This window comes from Lactuca saligna, chromosome 2 (assembly GCF_052625555.1).
Source record: "Lactuca saligna cultivar CGN05327 chromosome 2, ASM5262555v1, whole genome shotgun sequence".
NCBI classification, from domain to species: domain Eukaryota; kingdom Viridiplantae; phylum Streptophyta; class Magnoliopsida; order Asterales; family Asteraceae; genus Lactuca; species Lactuca saligna.
The window spans coordinates 20,081,879-20,103,517 of NC_136418.1; the positions used below are offsets into that span (position 1 = coordinate 20,081,879).

At 35.8% G+C, this 21,639-nt stretch overlaps 1 non-coding gene across 1 annotated transcript; it reads left to right on the forward strand.

Annotated features, from left to right (window-relative positions):
- Window positions 1-18,499: 18,499 nt before the first annotated feature.
- Window positions 18,500-18,602, forward strand: LOC145033102 (U6 spliceosomal RNA). The gene has a single exon (XR_013677344.1). It is a non-coding gene; the product is annotated as a U6 spliceosomal RNA (small nuclear RNA).
- The last annotated feature ends 3,037 nt before the right edge of the window (window positions 18,603-21,639 follow it).

The following is a 21,639-nucleotide window of genomic DNA, read 5'->3' on the forward strand; positions in this document are numbered from 1 at the left end:
CTATTGTAGCAGCAACACCAGAGCCAATGACGATGGTTGGGGTGCAAGCGATGATACAGATGATGTTGGATCGCCAAATGGAGGAGACAAGGCGATTACTCCAACAGAATCGTGAGGAAGTGTCACTTCAAGTGGAAGAGCCTGAAGTGAATGAAGGGCATTCGGGGGGAGGTAACTACAGTGGGACGGTTGGACGAGCAGAACCCCAGTGGTAGAAAGGAATGACCCGAAAAGGGAAATAAACAGGGATGGGCGTATGTATAAGAATTTCTTGTGCGCCAAACCCCCAAGTATTTCTGGGAGCCCAAAGCCTGTAGAGATTATGGACTGGATCTCGAAAATGGAGATGGTGTTTGAAAGTTGCGACTGTAGCAACAAACAGAAGACTGTCTTTGTAGTTAGACAACTGAAGACTGGAGTCTTGAGCTGGTGGAAGCTAGTGACAGATACGATGCCCAAAGGGGAAGCACTAAGGATGTCTTGGGAATCATTCCTTGAGCAGTTAAGGATGCAGTACTGCTCAGAGATAGATCCGATTGATCTGAACAATGAATTCCAGAACCTGAAGAAAGGTAAATTGAGCATTGATGATTATGATATGGCATTTACCGAAAAGATGAAGTTATTTCCATACTTAGTGCCAACTGAACTCTCAAAAATTGAGAGGTTCGCAAATGGACTGCCTGTCGACTTTGGCCCAACGGTCAAGATGGCAACTACTTTGAAGACATCAGTCTGAGCAGCTAGAAATAGGGAGACCCAGTTAAAGGAAAGGGGTCTGGAGAGAATCGAGGTGGGCAAGAAAAGAAATATTGAAGGATCTTCAAGGTCCGATGAGAAGAGAAAATTTTCGAAGTCTGATTCGAAGAAGCTCGAAGAAGGAGCACAATGGTGTGACAAGTGCAAAAGGAAGCACATTGGGGAATGCTCTAAAGAAATGACCTGCTTCAAATGCGGGAAGACTGGTCATTACGCCAGCAAATGCCCAAACAAAAGAGAATCCTGCTATAATTGTGGTGAAGAAGGACACTTCAAGCAAAACTGCCCAAGAAGAGAAGAGGCTATAAAGCCAAATGCACCACCAAAGCCAAGAACATTCCACATGATCCTCGATGAAGCAGAAAACAATGCGAGGATTCAACGATGAAGACTTCATGTCAATATATAAATTTTGTATCAGGAAGTGTAGCCTACTAGAGGCGTAGTATAGGGTGAACTTGAACTTTTGTGTAATCGTTTCAAGGAATTAATATAAACCCTAGTTTTGCTAACTGATGTGTTGAATGATTGTCTGATTTTCTTATATGGTGACTTGGTCGACTGCGGGACAATACTTGGGACGAGTATGAGTAGGTGTGAAAGGTCGTAGATGCATATACTACCAGAAGCATAGGACTCGCACTTGGATCAGGGAAAGTCACAAGGTTACCAAGAAGCTAGTAATTGATTCCACTTTATTTTGGTATGTCGTTACCATTATTTCAGTAATGACTAGTAATATGGTTCTTGTTCCGACCCTAGTGGTCATATTTAAATTTGAGTTTGACTACGAGGAGTATGTTACGTGGTCTAGAGGACCAAGTTAGATGTAACATCTAACTTAAGTCAGAAAATTGAAGTTAATGTAATTGATAGTGTCGCAATCATTGTTAAAAGAAGTTTGCAAGTAGAAATGCTACATGCTGAAATAGGATTATATCACATTAGAATATGAAGAAAGGTATATTCCATCCTGGAATTTAACTTCATTAAAGACCGAGTCTAAGCGTCACATCGTACGAGGAGAGGTCAATAGAACACGACCCATCGATTTGTTACAATAGATAAATGAAAGTAATTATCTTGAGACGAAGAAGGAGTCCACAATAAGGACTTATCTGGTAACTTGAAGGTTACGATTGAAAGTACAACATAGTACGATAAGCAGATGCAAGATTGGGCATCTTCTGCAATCAAGAAAGCCATAGAGTTAAATACTCTTTCGAGGAAACATAGAAGTTACGGTTATTACCTAGGATGAATAAATAACGTGTGGGATCATTATGCAAGTCCTATTTTGTTGATGATTCCGGGACGTAATCATCCTAAGGGGGAGATAATTGTAACGCTCGTAGATCCGGGCTAGTCAATTAGAGACGTTAAGCGTCAAAAATGACTTTTTGATGGAAGATTATTTTAAAGGAATAATCTTAACTACGTTATAGAATATGTTACAAGGTTTCCGTGCATATAAAGAACGCCGAAATCCGAGTTATAACGAAGAAGTTATGACCTGTCGAAGTTTCGCGACAGAACCAGCACGACACAGCACGATGTAAATAGTGAATTTACGTTAGAGCGATATTTAGCCTTAGCAATCTAAACGAAAGTCGTAGATTTCGTTAAACCATGAGCGTGCATAAAAAGAACGTCCAAATCTGACTTCGTATGAAGAAGTTATGATTTTTCTAAGTTTCGACTTAGCGGTATGCAGCCCAAATACTCGATTTGAGACCGAGCGGTTTTTAGCCGAAACAATCTAAATGAGAATTGAATATCTCATTGCTTGTAGTAAAACGATAAAAAGATAGGCGAAAACGGACATCGGACGAAGAAGTTATGAACTTATAACGAAGTTTTTCTGTCCCGGCCTTCTAAAATTAAATAATAAAAATAGAATTCAAAATTAGCCAACTGAGTCTAAATAAAAGTTGTAGAGCGTAGTCTCACCTTCGCGTGGATATAAATAACGTCAAAAACGGAGCTCGTATGCGAAAGTTACGCAATTTAGAAGTTCAACGAGTCAATTACGCCCAGCGTAATTTGAGTACGCCCAGCGTACTCAGTCGGATGCAACTTGTCTGACCAATACTCGAGTGCCACCAGTCGACGCACGCAATGACGTCAAAGTACGCCCAGCGTAACTCGAGTACGCCCAGCGTACTGAGTGCGCCCCGCGTAATTTGAGATTACGCCCCTCGTAATCCTAGACCCTCAGCCTATAAATAAAACTCGAAATCAGCCATTTTCACTTGTTCAAACTCTTTCTTCTCTCTAGTTTTTGCCTCGTTTTGCGTTCCGTTTATACCCTGAAGCCCCGGTAATATTTCCGAGCCCCGAAGCAAGATACGAAGCCCCGAGGATCCCGAAGAGTGTTATTCCCGAGCTGAAGCACTGCCCGCGAGGAGTCGGTTTTTGTGAAGATCTTCCAGATCTACGGAGAAACACTACTTCTGCAAGCCGTAGTGCTACCCGATCATCTTCTAATCAAGTGAGTGTGTGGTTACTTTCTTCTAACACATAATTATTAAGTATTTAATATAAAATACGTGTTATGTGTATATTTTGTTGTTATATGCGTGAATGTATATTCACTTTCTTCTATATCATAGATTCGATTTATTCTCTATGAAATAAGTGTTATGTATATGTGTCTCATCTGTTGTTTTGGAATATATATTGAATGAGAATGCTATACAGGTTTTAAACTACGTATAAAAATATATATTTTTATCTACTAATATGTTGGGTAGAACATGGGTAGATAGTTGATGTGTGATAAACAGATGAGAGGCCCCGATGTTGTTGTTGTTGATCTAGTTATTCAGCGGGGTATGGATTAGACCAAGAGGTTAGTTTTAGATCCGAGAGTATGGATCAAGTAAAGAGATAAAACTTGTTATTAGTCCGGGAGTATGGATTAAGACTAAGTTAATTGTCCCTAGTCCGGGAGTATGGATTAGGCACAGTTATTGATCCGGGAGTATGGATCAGATCAGGATTAAGGTATAGTTAATTGTTCCTATTCCGGGAGTATGGATTGGGTACAATTATTGATCCAGGAGTATGGATTAGATCAGGAGGTTAGTTTTAGATCCGTGAGTATGGATCAGATCAGGAGGTTAGTTTTAGATCCGTGAGTATGGATCAGTGGAAAAGGTTAGTTTTAGATCCGTGAGTATGGATCAGGTGAAAATGTTAGTTTTAGATCTGTGAGTATGGATTGGGTGAAGATAATAATTTTAGATCCGTGAGTAGGGATCAGGTAAAGAGGAAAATTTTAGATATGAGAGTTTAGATCGTGTCGTTGTGAGGATCGATGGGGGTGGGATAAGAGTTGCCTTTATATGGTGAAATTGTACAAGTTTGAATGTTCTATATTTATAAATATATGATATAACATTATGGGATAAAAACCCTATATGCTCACCAGGCTCCCAAGCCAGACCCACTCAGTTTTCTTTGTATCACAGGTATTAATACGAAGACACATTTCACAGACAGATTTAAAGGAGATATAAATCAATTGTGTAATTAAATGTAAGTTCTGTTTATGCTTATATGTCTGTATCGGAACATGACATCCCGAGATTTTGTTATATAATGAAAATACATTTCTTTAAAGAAATTCTTTGATAATTTTTATCATATTTTGTTTTGGGAACAAATTCCGCAACTATTTTCTTTAAAAGAGTACTCTGATTTTAAAAACAAGCATAAACAAATCGGTCTTTTCTGGCCATGAAAATGGGGATGTCACAAATATCACTAAAGCCCTATTGGAAATGAAACATGAAGATGGAAAACCCATGTGTGCCCACGTTCTAGGAATGAAATCACACATTGATAGGTTGATAATGTTGGGTTTGTCATTCCCAGATGAGTTGGCTGTGAATTTGGTTTTGCAGTCACTTCCTGAATCATATAATGAGTTCAAAAGAAAGTATTATATGATGGATCATGACGACAACCTCATTGACCTAACTTACATGCTCATTGCTGCTGAATCAGAAATGATTTGGCGAAGCAATGGAGCGTATTTGTTGGGAAAGTCAACCGACCATGCTTCCAAGGACGTTCTAGGAGAACCAACCTACGTTTGCTGCCAAAAGAAAGGGCGTTGGATAGAAATCTGCCCCAAGAGCCTGAAGATTCCAAAGATAGGAGAGTCAAAGTGTATGGCTGTGCTTCAGGTAAAATCCACTATCTAAATTAAGTTCCTATTCGTTGATTCTTAATACATGATGTGATAAGATTGCATTTGAATGTTTTGTAGGATCGGTGAAAAGAAAGGAAGCTTGATGAAAGAGCAAGATGAGCCTAATGACAAAGAAATGGATCTCGATCGCATGAACTTGAATATTAGATTTTGAGCTTAGACAGCTATGATAGAGTTGTTAGAAATTTTCTTTTTGAAATACATAGTTTTCAATGGATTTTGCATAGTAAGGACAAATGTTTTCCGTTGTTTTTATAAATAAAATAAATTTTGGTTCGACTTATTTATTTATTTAAATCGTTATCAAAATTGATGTTTGCATATTTCTACAACGAATGGATATGATTCTTGTTTATGTTATTTATGGAAATGTCAAGAATTTACCAAATAGGGAGAGTTTCTCATCGCCCAAATCTCAATTGGACAGAAATTTGGAATCACGCAACTTGGTTGCATGATGAATGAGAAATTTCATATTTGGAAATTAGACTAATTCGTTGACAAAGTGTCAAGTGAAAGGACTAGGAGGTCGAGCACACAAAGTTGTGTGTTGATCAAAGTCCACCACAAGAATAACAAAGATATTCGTCATGATTTACTAAAGGTTTAGTAAAAATGCTTATACTTATAAGATTAAGTGTAATTATGAATTGATTGAAAAAGTTTAAATCAATAGCAGCACGAATAAGAAGAATCAAGTAGGCAGAAAGATAAAAGTTTCTCCATTCTAAGAAGACAGGAGAGTAACTTTTATGCTTTATGATAGGTCTTAATGATTAAGAACCATATCTCAATTGATCCTCTAAGTGAGTCTTAGTACAATTGTATGTTTAAGAAGACGAATCAAGAATTGAAGAAATGGTTAAATCAAAAGGTCAATCATACTTCGTTCCAAAACAAGTCTTAAAGTTAAGATTGTGACAATGAGTGAAAAGTATTAAGAAGGTTTATAGCATTCATCAAATGTGGAAAGTTGTGATATCTTGGATAAGACAAAGGCCAACTAGGACCAATTTATGAAGTGTTTTGATAAAAGCTACACTAACTCTTGAATATTTACTTTGTCAAGAAATGGTTATTGACAAGAGAATCTTATATGTCAGGGAGTCAGTGGGAGTCTTAATGGTCTTGAAAGGTTTCAAGAACAAATCAAATAAACCTTATGGATCATCACTAGCACACGAGTTGAGGTTTACAACCTATCGTGTTGACATTATTTTGTTTCTGTGCTGTTTCCAATTGAGTTAATTATGCATGTGAGTTCTATGAGTTCTCATTTTGAACGCATAAAAGGCAAGGCACCTTGATCAATGAAAGGTACATTGATAGGAAAAGGTGAGCTGCTTAACTACTTGGAAGACATGGTGGGTAGCTGTGCTACCATAAGGCAAGAAATCAATATTAAGAAAGTTCGGTCCATATGAGTTTGAATTTGTCGTAAACTTTGGTTTTAACAAATTCACATGGATAGGAACACATACACCATTTAAATCTAAGTGTCATAAGATTTCCTCCTTCATGAAAATGATTGTGAGGAAATGCTTTCATTAAGAAAGATTTTAAGAAGATAGTGATTGTAAAATTGCATTCTCAAATTCGATTATGATTACGGTATCCCTTTCCATGATTTGAATTGTGTGGTTTGGCAACTAGTCTTAATTGTTTAGACAAACATATGAGCTATCTAAGGAAAAGGTGTATCAGTTTAAGAGGCCTTGATAAAAGATTATCAAATCATTATGTATTAGAAACATGGACTTAAGAAATTCAATAGGTATTGTTTTTCTGAAAGTTAAGATGTTTATGAGTACATGTCGAAGCTAGTGGGACCATAAGTGTTATGTTTTATAATAATCATCATGATAGTGGGAGCATAAATTTTATGATTGTATGATTATTAAGGCACATATTGCAAGTTGATAATATTAATTATAGAAAACAAGAGTTATACCTTTCAAAGTGGTAAGGGTTATAAAGTTGTTTTGCTATAATTAAGGGAGAGAATATTATGCTTCATTTCAAATCTAACGGCTTAGGTTCAGAAATGTTAATAAATTTAGTCAAAGGTACATAGTGTGTTCTTAAAATTTTGATTATGATTACGGCATTCCTCTTCATAATTCGAATTTTGAGAACATAGCAAATAAAACATTATGCATCGTGTCCCACTTCGGGTATAGGATCGATTGCAAATGCTTTAATATTTGACCATTCTAAAATTTTCCAAATGTCTAGCGTATTTAGAGGGAAAAAGGACTAGAATCAGTTTTGACTAAAATAATTAAACAACTATCAAAGGACAATCCAAAGTTCGACGAGGATTGGTTGCTTATGAGTAGTTGGAAGCATGGTATTGAATGGACCATATCGACATTATTATGAATAGAAAAGATTCTATTAATAAGTTGTCATATGGAAAATATGGAAATGTTTCCATATTGGATGGACCATATCGACATTATTACGAATAGATAAGATTCTATTAAGAATGAGTTGTCATATGGAAAATATGGAAATGTGTCCATATTGGGAAATCGAATATTGAAAAATCTATGACTAGATTAGAAACTTTTATGCAAAAGGATGTTCAAAGGAATGTACTTTGAGTGAGAGACATCATATCTAAGGAATTGTCTTCTAACAATCTCCGATAGAGGACTTCGTATTTTCATTGGCAATAGTCTTTGTGACTTTGGTGCAGTGATATTACGAAAGGATGATTGCATAAAATGTTAGAATCTAGCATATTCTATAAGTGGCAAGAATTTGATATTCTTACACTTATGAAAAAGGATTTGGAGTTGTGAAATGAGAATGATTGGAAATGTATTCAATTTGATCTATTTCACAAAGTAAGAACCATAGGTAAACATTGTGTGCATGCGAAAGAGCATGTGACAAGTGTAATAATTCAAGTAAGAAGTTGATTACCCGAAATGACAAATAATGAGTAATCGATATGGTGATAAATAAAAGGTGTTTTATTTATGCTCAAAGGTTTGAGGCCATATGGGATTAGTATTATTCTTGTGTTTCACTTTGCATGTTTTGAATTCCTGAATAATTTAGTTGGTTAAGAACAGTCAAATTATTCGAACGGGCCACAGTCGTTCATATTTTGGAAGTAGGTATGAATGAAGACTGTCGAGAATTGGTGTGTGGATTGTCTAAAAGAGTATTAGACATAAATGTTTGCTGCAGCGTTCATGAGTGCTTATGAATATGAATTTGAGTATTGGATTAAACCCACGCTCACTTGGATCACTCCATAAATTGTATCACGAGTGATTGGTGAGACGATAACATATTATATTCTTGAAACCGAGATATGTGAATTGTATCTTGCAAATCGGTTGCACATTGATAATATGTAAACACACTAGTAAATTGGTGTTATAAAACATATTATTTTGTGTGATTCGTTGAGTGAGTGCAAGCAATCATTGTATCAAAGTTTATCTGTTCCTTTTATCCAAAGTAGTATAAAAGCGATATCTTTGGGCCCCTCGATGATTTAGTGATGACAAACGTAAATGCTCGGCCGGGCTAGGGCAAATTTGATTTGTTCAATTAGTCAATCGTCATAAATCGGAAATCGAGAAATAGTACAAAGAGAATCATTAGAAATCATATCTCATACGATATCTAGAATGGAGGAATATATGATCCCTTATCTAAGGACACACGTATCTGATATGATCAGAGTTGACAGCGGCTTTGGAAAGCTACGATTGCAGATTAGGATCTGAAGTCATACGTAGAATAGTTATTAGACGTATCCAAGTGGGAGACTGTTGGATTAGTGTCTAAGTCCATAACTATTTTGGTGTGTACTTGACCCGATGGTGCATGGTCCTTTTGGGTTGCCTTCACCAAAGCAACTTGATAGGATGAATTATGGAGAGAAAGGATTAAATATGATTTATTAATATATTATGAGAATAATATATTAAAGGAGAAATCATATTGTTTAAATTAATATTATGCGAGAATTAATTGGTAATTAGTTTTGTGACTAAAAGAGATTAATTAAACTAAAGGGACTGGAATTGTAATTATAAGATAATTGCAATTTGGGCTATGGATTGCCTTATATTAAGGAGTGGATGAATTCTATGGGGAAACCCATAAGAAATCATACAAGGCCTTAAGGAAAGGAATCCATGGGTTGCTTAGGGCTTAAGCATCCAAATTAGGGTTTCCTTGTTAGATAACCCTAATAGCCTCACTATATATAGACCCCTTAAGGACCAAAAACGTGGCTAAGCTTTGTTCTAGGGTTTCACACGTTTTTGGGCAGCCTCCATCCTCTCTCCTCTTCATCCTCTTGGTTATGGTGTTTTTGAACCATTAGAGGAGTGACATTTGTGACTCTAAGCTTTCCAAAGTCAATACAAGAAGATTTGTGATTGTTATTGCTACATAACAATCAAGGTATGATCTTAAACCTATTCTCATGTTAATATGATTACTTGAACGCTAGAATTAGGGTTTATAGTCTTGGATAACTTGCATGTACAATAAAGAAACCTAGATCCAAGCATTAGGGTTTGTATGAGCACATAGGATGTTCTTATGACCAAAACCCATCAACCGCTTCAATATGCTTTCAGAACTATTAGAAGTTTACCTTACAACATGTTGGTCACTGTTCCTTTTCGACTCATCACATCTTAAACAACATCCTGATATCTGGGTTGTGTTCGACCCAACACAACCTGCCCCAATCTTGGATGAGAACAAATCAACCACCTATAGAGGATGCATCAAACAGATTTATAAGCAAAAGGCATCCCATTATAAAGTCCAATCCAATAATAGAACTAAATCTTGAGAATCCTCGTAAAGGGATTCACAAAACAAAATTCAACCTGACTCTAGGTCTCATCCTACCCCACCCAACCAATCTTCTGAAATACCCTTTAGAGTTTGAAAATCATTTGCACAGACACACGAGGACTCTTCTCATGATCTCCCCCATCTTCTCAAAAATATGGTATTGGTATTGAACAAACTCCCTTGGAGCCCCATGGGATACACTCATGAGTACTATTGGATATCCTTCTTATCTCAACATAAGCACAATCAAGGGTCCCTGCCTCAGATTCTAATCTTATCGAGAATAGAGTAGTCGCTCCCACCTTGGAAGCCACAACCAATTTGATACCTACCATAAGTAAAGGACGATCAGGTATTCTTAACAAAACCTAGATTAATTATGTAAGCAGAACTCACACCAGGCATACTGTGCTCACCCTAGACCAAGTTGCATACATGCTCATTTCCATGTGTCAATGAGCAGTCCGAAGTCACCTCTCCATCACTTTTCCATCAAAAAAGGAGACATATCAAGAGCTTTGACCATTTCTCAACTCTTTGAAGAAGATTATGAGTGAAAAATTTCCCATTCCTGACAACACAATGGATGATCCTCCTTGGAATGAAGTGTCTTCTAAAGGAGATGCTCCTGATTCCATAAATGTTTCAGATGATCCTCCTCCAACGTTTGTTAGTGCATAAGTTGCCAAGCCTGATGTCGAAGATGATTTCTATGATGAGATTATGTTTGAAGATGATAACATCATTGTTGGTTTGATTCCTATATTCACTGCCTTCAATCTGTTGCAGAAACCTTCTTCCTCAAGACCATATTTTGATTTTTGTCTATCCTTGTCCTCTGAGGAATCTGAAGAAGAAGAAGAAAATTCTAAAGGAAACAAGCACTCCTCTCCTCCTCCTGAAGCCACCTTTGGAGGTGATCAAGGTAACCAAACTCAAGGCAATTCGATTCATGATTCCAAGCCAAACGGATCGAATGATGATGACTAGAAATCTAAGAGTTCAACCTCGGACACGATTTCCTCCGATGAAAATATTTCATATATGTTTGACTTGTTGGAACTCCAATACAATGTTGCCTCTACTAACTCCAATGTTGACAACGTCACTAAGCAGGTCTCAAGCCCATCTCAAAACCCGAACTTCTTCTCAAGTCTCTTTCCAAGGTCAAAGTTGTTACTCTCTAGGAACTTGATAGAGAGAGTCAACTAGATCATCTTATTTCTCTTCGTAACATGCACACTATAGAAGAAGTTGAGCAACGATATAATGACAGCCTCGAACATCACATCTCGACTACCTCCATCATGCTTAAAATCCGTGACAATATGATTACTGATACCAACACACTTATTAAGCAAACTCATGTTCATCATGCGAAGCATATTGAAAGGCTGGAAAGGGAAATTCGTCACAAAGATGCCATGAACATGGCTGTGCAAGAGGTGCTCATCAAACTCATCCGTTCAACTCAACATATTGTGGATGTTCCGAACCAAAATATTTATGAAATGCTCATTATGATGGATGAATCCTTCGGTCATCTCAAAGCTCAAGCTCCAACTGATGAGGCTTAAAAATTCTCTTTCCAAACAAATCAACATGAGCTTAAAGGGTGTTCTAATGTTTAAGCGAGTCGAATTCTGATTCAGTACTTGCATCGGAGGCTAGGCCATCCCATGAAAGAGTGGGAGAATAAATGCAAGTATAATGGAAACCGATCTCGGACTACACGCTCCGAGGTGAATCTATTGATGAAGAAATCGTGGAAGTAGAAACCCTTGAAGAAGAAGATATTAATAAAGAAGATATAGTTGAGGATGTGATTATTGGGACTTCAAGCTATCATGGAGAAACCTACCAAAGTCCTTTTAGAAGTAGAGGAGATGAAATCATCCTTGTTTTCTTGGCCATCATGTTTATGTGAATTCTTCAAAAGTAGTCAAGATATGGCTTATATCAAAACAAAGTTAACAATTGATGCCTTCCGAGCCACTCAGCCAATGCCTCCTCCAATTCGTACTCTGAGGATTGTCCAAATAGATTAAGGTTCTCCCACCAGGAAACCTAAGGAGATCCCTAAAGAGCTTCTGATTCCTCCTTCATCGGAGCTGTATATTAGCCAATCTGGTCATCAAATCATCTCCTCCATCTCTTCTCAAGTTGACCAATCAAAAGACAAAGGCAATAATATAACTACAAGTTCTAACAACCCACTGAAGTCCTTTTAAAAGTCCAAGGGCTGGTCCAAAGAACAAATACAACAAGCACTTGAAGAAGGGATCCTGATTCAAGCACTCAAAGATAATCCTAATCCGATGTTGGGCATCTCTCCTTTGTTCCTAGAAGGAATCTTGCACGACATAGATTTTGTGCCCTTCTTGTACTTCGATCTTCCAACAATTGATGAAAACCAACTTGAAGTACCAATCTCTCCTCATGGACACTTTAACATCAAGTTTGCACCTCCACATCCATCAGATGACCCACAAACCATCATCTGAACTAAGCGTGAGAGGTTAAGAACCTTCTATTCCACTAACACACTACCCCAAAAGAAAGTGTGGTCTCAGAAAAGAATTAACAATATTGTTGGATATAGTAATAAGGTTCAAAGAAAACTTGATCTTGACTGTCTTTTGCACATATATTTCGTATCTCAGAACAAACAACCCACCACCACCATTTCAGATGCAGACTTTCCCTCGATGAATCCAAATGACGTTCTCACAATATATTTGCTCATTTCCGAGATCATCAAACAAATGAATCGAGCATTGGAGCTTACAACGCCGCAATCAGCTTTCTTAACGACTACATTTTTGGATTCTGTAGATCCGATGTGGAGTTTTCTCATATTTTTGTAATGGGAAATATCTTAGCGAAAATCACCACTAAGCTTCATGAAGCCTAGATTTTTACAGAAGGACCGATTGAAGAACCATAACATGGTTATGTCAATCTCAAAAAAAAATTTGATCGGAAAGAATTCTTCCGAGTTCTTGACAAACACCTCATTCCCACCAAGATTCTTCAAAAGTTCATTTCAAATGCTTCCAAGAGTGATTCTTCAAACATTTCATTAAGAAACATATTAAGCATCTCAAATGGTACATCGAAGTCTGAAGCTGGCTTCGAAGTGCCTATCTATTTGTGTTTGATGAAGCTAAGTGATGAGTTGATTGATTGCTAAGGTTACTTACAGGAGATTTTTGATACATGGAAAGTGATCATTTAGCATTCCAAGATGAAGCATGTCTGAGGCGAGCGTATTCTGAAGTGGAGTCCATTATGAAGTGAAGATCAGTTTGAGATGCATCTTTTATTGAAGTTATTTTCAGTTTGTAATAAGCATTTATTGTTACAAGTACTATTTTGCATTGTTCCTTTTGTCTATTAGTATAGTACAAGAGACAAGATCAACAACAACGGATGTGTCAGTCTGTTGATCTTCAAATGTCTCTTAGTCCATGAACTTTATCATATTTTTCATGTAGTCACTCCTTTGACTATTTCAGGAGTAGTCACCTTTGTATCGTGTGTGGAACATACACCTTTCTCATCAATATCAAGAATCATTCAGTCAATCATTCTCTCTAACATTCTTATTGTTCTTGAATATCTTTACATAAATCATACTTATTATTTATTCACTTTGAGCACTTTTCTGAACTTCTTATTTCGAGACAAGACTAGTTACCAAACTTGACTGGATCCTTATTATTAGCAGACATTGATCTTAAGTTAATTCAGTATTTGAGTTCTCATTCGTTGTCCGTGCAAATCCTTGCTTTAACAAGAAACAATCAAATAACATTGTACCTTTATCATTTGTAGATTAAGTCATTGAATCGATCATAGTAGGCTTAAATTGAATTTTATTTCTTCTGTTTGAAATTGGACAATTCATATAAGCATTGAGTCACCGAACTCCTTTATGTTCGTTCGTTGCCTTGAAACGTCTCGTTCAATGTGTTCCAGATCACCCGTGGTGATTTACACCCACATATGTAATTGTAAAATCCTAGAGGTAAATCTCCTCGCAGTTCACGAATACATCTTTTATCATTCACTTCTTTCTTCAATCGTGTTACAATAAAAATATCATCATGAGTAGCAGTACCAACATCTTCAACTGTATTTGCACAAAATGGACCATCTCTGATTGGATGACATAGATCATCATCTATTCCATTTAGGTAATCTTCCATTCGATCAACACATTTATCATAATACTCTGGAAGCAACATTGGGGTTTTTATTGATGAACTGATGATATTTGCATAATTCATCATTGTATTAACATTCATGTTTGCCTAGAATTTGATCATAAGAAATGAAAAGCATGAATACTAATGAAATAAGTTTCAATTAATTGATTCTTGATTGCAGAATTGATAAATCTCAAAGATCGTTTGAAGGACAATAGTTTTCAATTGAAGAATATGTTGAATTCAAAAGAAATGAATCAATAGATGAAAACAAGAAAACAATTCCTCAACTGATTTGAGTATTGAAGAATCGAGATTCGTAGATCGCTTTGATGGTTCCTTGTCGCGAGTTCTCTTCTTATTTGCTAGATGCTTCTTTTTGAAGATGAAGCCTTGTCATCTATTCCACACTTTAAGGGGGGGGGGGGGGGAGAGAGAGAATGTTGGATGCAAAGTTCTACATGGATCATGACAAGGACCCTCTTTGTGACATTAATATGAGGTCGCGTTGATCAATTGTTAGGAGCTGAGGAACTTTGGTAGCTTTGTCACCATTCAAGCTCTATGAATTCCAATTGTTCCTTCTACATAAAACGAAATACTATTTTTTAAGTATCTCTAACAAATTATAACAAATCACTTTGATATGTGAATACTGATAAAAAATAACATTATTAGAATAAATTACTGAAATCGTACATATGGTTTGATGGGCAACTCCAAAGGTTAGATATGTTAGATCTTAGTCCATTTGGCATGTTAAAAGCATAAAAATGTATTCTATTTGATGGATATGAATCCATGCATGAGTCTAGGACCTTTAACTGATCTTTAATGGACTAAAATGGATGTTGGGCTCCAATAAGCCATGCCAAGGCATAAAGTTGCCAACTTTATGCCCTAAGACCCTTTTTCCAACTGATATCTGGTATTGGGATTCAATATCTGCATGGGTAAAACGTCGAACGACTGTATGGGTTGAGTTGGGCAGCATGTTGATCGTATCAAGGTGTACACAACGCGTACTACATAGCGAGCTAGTACGCTGCACGTTCAAGGATTACATCTCGCGTACGCTTCCAGTAAGCTTTTGGGCTTTTGTTGGGCTTTTTAGTCATTTGGGCCCTAATTGGTTTTGGGCCTTGATCTGTTTAGAGTGGATAGGCCTTTGAGCTTGCTAATGGTCCTAAAGTGGCGCAATTGGGCTTGTTGGGCCTTGGGGCCCATTATTGTATTTGAGATCAGGGTTACTTAGGCCATTAAAGGAAAAAAAAATTGGGCCCTTATTTTAGGAATTTGGACTTAGGGTTTTGGCCCATGATTTGGGATTGTGACCTAATTCTAATTTGGGTAATTTGTGTATTCAGTTTGAGATTTTGAGCAGTAGCCGAGCAGTTGGTAATTATCAGCAGACCTAAGTGGGTCTTCTCACTATATTAATGGATCGAAGGCACTGATGACGACCCATTACTTGACATGTGGAATACTAGTTGACTATGAGTTTGTTTGTCTGAAAGACCTCGGGGGTAGCCCATGATACTTGTATGGAAGACCATGGGGGTAGCCCATGGCAAGCTAGAGCATGGGGGTAGCCCATCACACTTAGATATCAGGCCATGGGGGTAGCCCGTGGCATTCCAGGGAAAAGACCATAGGGGTAGCCCATGGAAATTATATGTATGTTTTGTGGTATTTTGCGAACTGCGATTATATATTATGTGGTATTTGGGTAACTGACTAAGCTTTTGCTTATAGTTTGTATTTTGGTTTCAGGTAATTCCGGTACTAAAGGGAACAAGTCGGCTAGATGGCGCAACATTCACTCCGCACTATTTTCTGCACTTACTTATGTTGTTACTCTGATAACTTGACATGTTTGTTTGTAATGGATTTTGGAGATGAGTTATGAATGTAACTCTCAATTAAAAATGAAAATTTTGTATCAGTATTTTTTTAGCTGTTACAACAAGGGATCAAAAGTGCAATAAAATCAAAATCTAAGGCTGTCTAAGTGAAAAAAAACACATAGGGACCAAACGTGCAAATTTCGCAAACCATAGGGATGATTTCTATAATTTGTGCATGTTACTATACCTTCTCGAAGGATTCAGAATCGAAATGTATCATATGGTGGTGGTTCGTGGTGGGTCTTCTCCGTCTGCTGGAAGGAACAAAAAGTAATTATGACCTATCTGGATTCTGGTGGCTTATAAGAAACATTGATGTTGGAAGCAAGGCAACCTGCGGAATAAATCTATTCATCAGAGACGTGACGGCGGGGCGGCTCTATGCTGAGCTTGTTTAAGCAAGGGCTTAGGGCCCCCAATTGTAAGGAGCCCCATATTCTCCAAAGTCCAAAAGTTTAGTTCATTAAAAATCCAATCTGGTAACCACAAAATAAATGAAGCGGAAAAATAAATCATTGACCGTTGCATTCACGAAACTAAAATGACATTGCATTCTTCTACCGATTTTGATTTTTGCGACATATTCATCTTTCGAGTATAGCAAACGCCAAAGGACCCCAAATTTTTGGCTCGCTTTGAGCCCCCATAATGGTTGAGCCGCCCATACGTGGCGGTTAATATAAAAATATCTTTATTAAATTGTATATCAACTAAAGTATTATGGTTAACGGAGGTTCAAACATATTTCTTATTATTTGTTTAAACAAATCATAAACGTACTAATTAATATAAAAATACCTTTATTAAATTATATATCAACTAAAGGATTATGATTTATTAGGATGTCTATAAACATCTTAAAACTACCCAATAAAACAGGCTTGGCACACCCAAGAAACTACGCTTCATAGGATAAACTTTCGTAACACAATACATCAATATATATTCATGACTTCCATACAGATTCGCCGCCAAATCACTAAACTTGTATTCTAGTATTATATATTATTACTTTTTCATGCAAATTTTGTGAATCACAAAATTTGCACGAAAAAGTAATAATATATAATACTAGACTTGTATTTTAGTATTATATATTGATGTATTGTGTTACGAAACTTCGATATAGATTCGCCGCCAAATCACTAAACTTGTATTCTAGTATTATATATTATTACTTTTTCGTGCAAATTTTGTGAATTGTGATACATGATATCAACGTATACAATACATTTATTTAAAAGTACCTAACAAACCAATATGAAACTTATATACCCATAATTTCTACCAAATATGCAGATCTATTGACTTAAAGAAGGCTAAAGGTTGCGGTTTGGCATCGACCACCATTGTCCTTTGACATGTTATGTGTCGTGTAAAGTGGTATAATATATCTATGGATAATCTTTTTTCTTGAAATATCTCTCTTTTTATTTTGCAAAAAGATTTCTTGTCACCCCCTTTGAGCGTAAAGTGAGAGAAGCATTAGGGAGGATTCTCTTTGAAAATATGACAAAAACGTAACGCATCACATGTTGAATTGGGATGGTTAAAGGCTACATTACTGATATTTAAATCATTTCATTGTTCTATTTTTTTTTTCTAAAGCCACTTGTAAAACGGAATAATAAGGTGAATACCGTACAATACCGATTTATTTTTGATAAATACTTTTACCATTCTAACTATAATTTCTATTAAAAAAAAAATCTATCAGTACAATATCAAATATATTTGGTAATAACTTGTTTAGTTGTTTGACTATAAGTTTGGGTGGTGAAAAATGTTAATGATATATTAGCTACTTTTTTTTTTATATATTTTTTTAATTTTAAGTTGTAATAATTAAACACCATTAATGGCATAAGACAATTTTATCGGTCTACTAAAAGAAATTAATAAATTATTTATTTTAGTCTAATAAAAAATACAATTTAATAACTTTGAGGTGACCTTTTTAGTTTTTTTATGATATAACTTGGTAATATCTATTAAATACCATTAAATGGATAGTATCATGCTCTTAAAACTATACAAAGTAAGGTATTGTTTTTTTTTTTTTTTTTTTCTCCATTAAGTCTTGAATTTATAAGTGTGCAAACTGGATAATGATATCCGAACCAATAAAGTATTTTTAATATAAATGTTGTTATTTTTTCAAATTATTAATTTGCTCAAACGATACTATTTTATCAAGGGATAATAACATTGGAGGGTAATAAGGTTTTCAGTTTGTCTGTATTATGTCACCAATGTTTTTTTTGTGCGTATTAGACCAATATGGTTGTTATTACCGTTTAGAAATAGTCTATTTACCGGTTTTAACCGGTAAATAGATTATTTCTAAACGGTAATAACAACCATATTGGTCTAATACGCACAAAAAAACCTTAGTGACCTAATACGGACAAGCTAGAAACTTTATTACCCACCGAAGTCATTAACCCTAATTTTAAAGACAATGAGAATATATGACCATCAACAGTAAACTACTTCGTTTAGAACTCACGTCGTCCCATATAACCTGCTACTCCTCTATATGGCGAAGCTCTTCATCTATAGTCGTCCCTTTAGGGACATCCGATAAAATTGGAACGATACAGAGAAGATTAACATGGCCCCTACGCAAGGATGACACATACAAATCGAGACAACATGTGGATTCTATGGTCAGATTGATCTTCTCGTTGATCTCTTCAACAATTTGTGGCAAGTAAGGGTGATCTTTCTTTCTATAAAGTCTCCTTTAAGTTTTTTACTTTTCCTATCATTAAGTTTCATGCTTTATAAACTTCCATTTATGTGTTGTATATAGTATGTATGTATTTGTTTATGTGCTGATTTTTTTATTCATTTTGCAACTTCAGTTTCTTAGTTTATGTTGTGGTTTTGCTTTTATAAAATAATTGATAATAGACATTATATACAAGTCCCTGTTGGTTTTACATTTCAATTCGTTATCAAATGTAGACATTGATGTGAGGTATCAAAGTGAGATTTTGTTTTTGTACATATGGATATGTTCATGTAAACATTTAAATGACAAAAAAGAAGTTATTGATAAAATGTTGCATATTTATGTAATGAAGATCATCAATCATATGAGTTTCGGACTTAGAAGTTCTGTAAGGGTTGTGAGATAAGTTTAAATGGAAGCAACTATTTTCAGTCAAACAAATCAGTCACTTTGATTAGTAAGCATGTTTTCTAAATAATTAGGGTTAATGACTTAGGAGGGTAATAAGGTTTCCAGTTTGTCCGTATTAGGTCACTAAAGTTTTTTTTTTGTGCATATTAGACCAATATGGTTGTTAGAAATAGTAATTTTTACCCGTTAAAACCGGTAAAATGACTATTTTTAAACGGTAATAACAACCATATTGGTCTAATACGCAAAAAAAAAAAAAAAAAAAAAAAAAAAAAAAAAAAAAAAACTTCGTGACCTAATACGGACAAACTGGAAACCTTATTACCCTCCTAAGTCATTATCCCTTTTATCAATTCCTCAATAATTGTTATAAAATATAAATATACAGAATGAACATTTATTTACTAACCGTAATAAATTTAAAACTACATCATCATACTAAATAATTTTGAAATTTAAAATAAATTAAAAATATACATCATTAGATTGTACCTCACAATGAATAAATGTTTTACCGTCTAGTAAAACAAATTAATAAAGTAATTCTTTTAGACTTTAGTCTAATTAAATATGCTATTATATATAACTTTGAGGTAACCTTTTCAATTTTTTTATAATTTAATTTGGTAATAATTATTAAATACGATTAAATGGATAGTACCTTGCTCTTAAAACCATAGACTCTAAGGCTTTGTTTTTTTGTTTTTTTTATTAAGTCTTGAATTTATAAATTGTACTAAATTGATAATCATATTTGAACTGATAAAGTATTCTTGATAAATGTTGTTTTAGACATAATACATTATCTGAATTTGAACAAACGACTATTTTACCTTTTTGTTTAAAAATGATAAACTACAATTTCTTTAAAAATTGTAATATAATATGAATACATAGAATTAGGGATGAGCAAATGGACCGGGGAACCGGCCGGAACCGGTACCGAAACCGGAACCGGCACCGGAACCGGAACCCGATGGAACCGGTCGGGCCGGGACCGGGACGTTATTTTTGTAGATTTTTGGAACCGGGAACCGGTAGGAACCGGAACCGATATAATCGGAACCGGTAGAACCGGCAAAAACCGGTAGAACCGGCAAAAACCGGAACCGTATGATCCTATTTTTCAAGGACCGGTTCCAATATTCGAAGACACGACAAGAACCGGTAGAACCGGACCGATAGAACCGCCGGGCCAGTTCGGTTCTTGATTTTGGCCGAAGCCGGTTCCCGGTTCCGGTCCGGTTCGGGCCGGTTCCGGCCGGTTCGGTCCTTTTGCTCATCCCTACATAGAATTATCCAAGTTCAAAGAAGTACATCGTCATATTAAATAGTTTTTATATTAAAAATAAATAAAAAATAATATTAAAAATATACATCATCACAACTCGTAATGGATAAATGTTTTAGCGTGTGGTAAAAGAAATTACTAAAATAAATATTTTAGTCTAATAAAACAAATACTATTAAACTACTGTGAGGTAACTTTTTTTTTATATATAATTTAATGTGATAATAACTATTAAATATCGTTAAATGGATAGTATCATGCTCTTAAAATTATAAACACTAATGCCTTATTTTTTTTCTTGGTTAAGTCGAGAATTTATAAAGTGTATTGAATTTCTAAAGTTATATGAAGTGATAAAGTATTTTTGATAGAGTTGTCACGGTGTGGGGAATCATCACTACAACATGACTATGCATTTCTGGTCACGGGTTCCTTTTGACCTGCCACGGCGTAGCCGTCACTAATGTCTTAAACCCTAATTTTTTGGGTTTTGCAACATATTTAAAGGAATGAGGAAGCTCGGGTTTGCTTATCCTTAGGCTTCACCACCCTCCTTAGCCATGAAGAAACCCTATTTAATGCCCGAATCTTGAGGTGGTTTATACTTTCAATTTTTGGCATTTCAGGATTGCCACAACGTAATGGAGGCACCACCACAACTTGGAGAGGAAAGTTGGAACTCATGTTTCACTTAAGCCGCCACAGAGTGGCAGTATTTAGCCACAGTGTGGCAGCTGGCGTGTGGAAAACCCAAATTTTCCGGTTTTGTTCCATATTTAAAGGAATGAGGAGGCTATGATTTGCTCACACTCAGCCTCGACAAGATTTGAAGAAACCCTAATATCTTTCCTCCATTGTTAAAGCCATTTTTAGTGTTCTTGGAAGTTCTTGAATGAAGAAAGAAGAAGAAGTGAGCTAAGATTCAAATAACAAGTCTCTATTCTTCACCCTAGCACTCTTTTGGACCTTTGTTTTGTGTAACATTGGTATTTCTAGTAGCGAGAGCAGTCGTAGTTGAGTAGTGATCGAGATGTGAGTCTTCTCACTATGCTTATGGGTTGAAGACACCAATGCCAACTGTTACACCCCTACCCAGAACAACGGAAACGTCTAGGGGGGGGGGGGGTGACTTCATCTTGTAATATTATCACAGTATATATAAATGAATCATAGACAACATCATCACCATACATTCAATAATACACTATACAAGGTTTACATCATTGTATTTGTTTCACAAAAATTACATGCCAAAATATTAAATG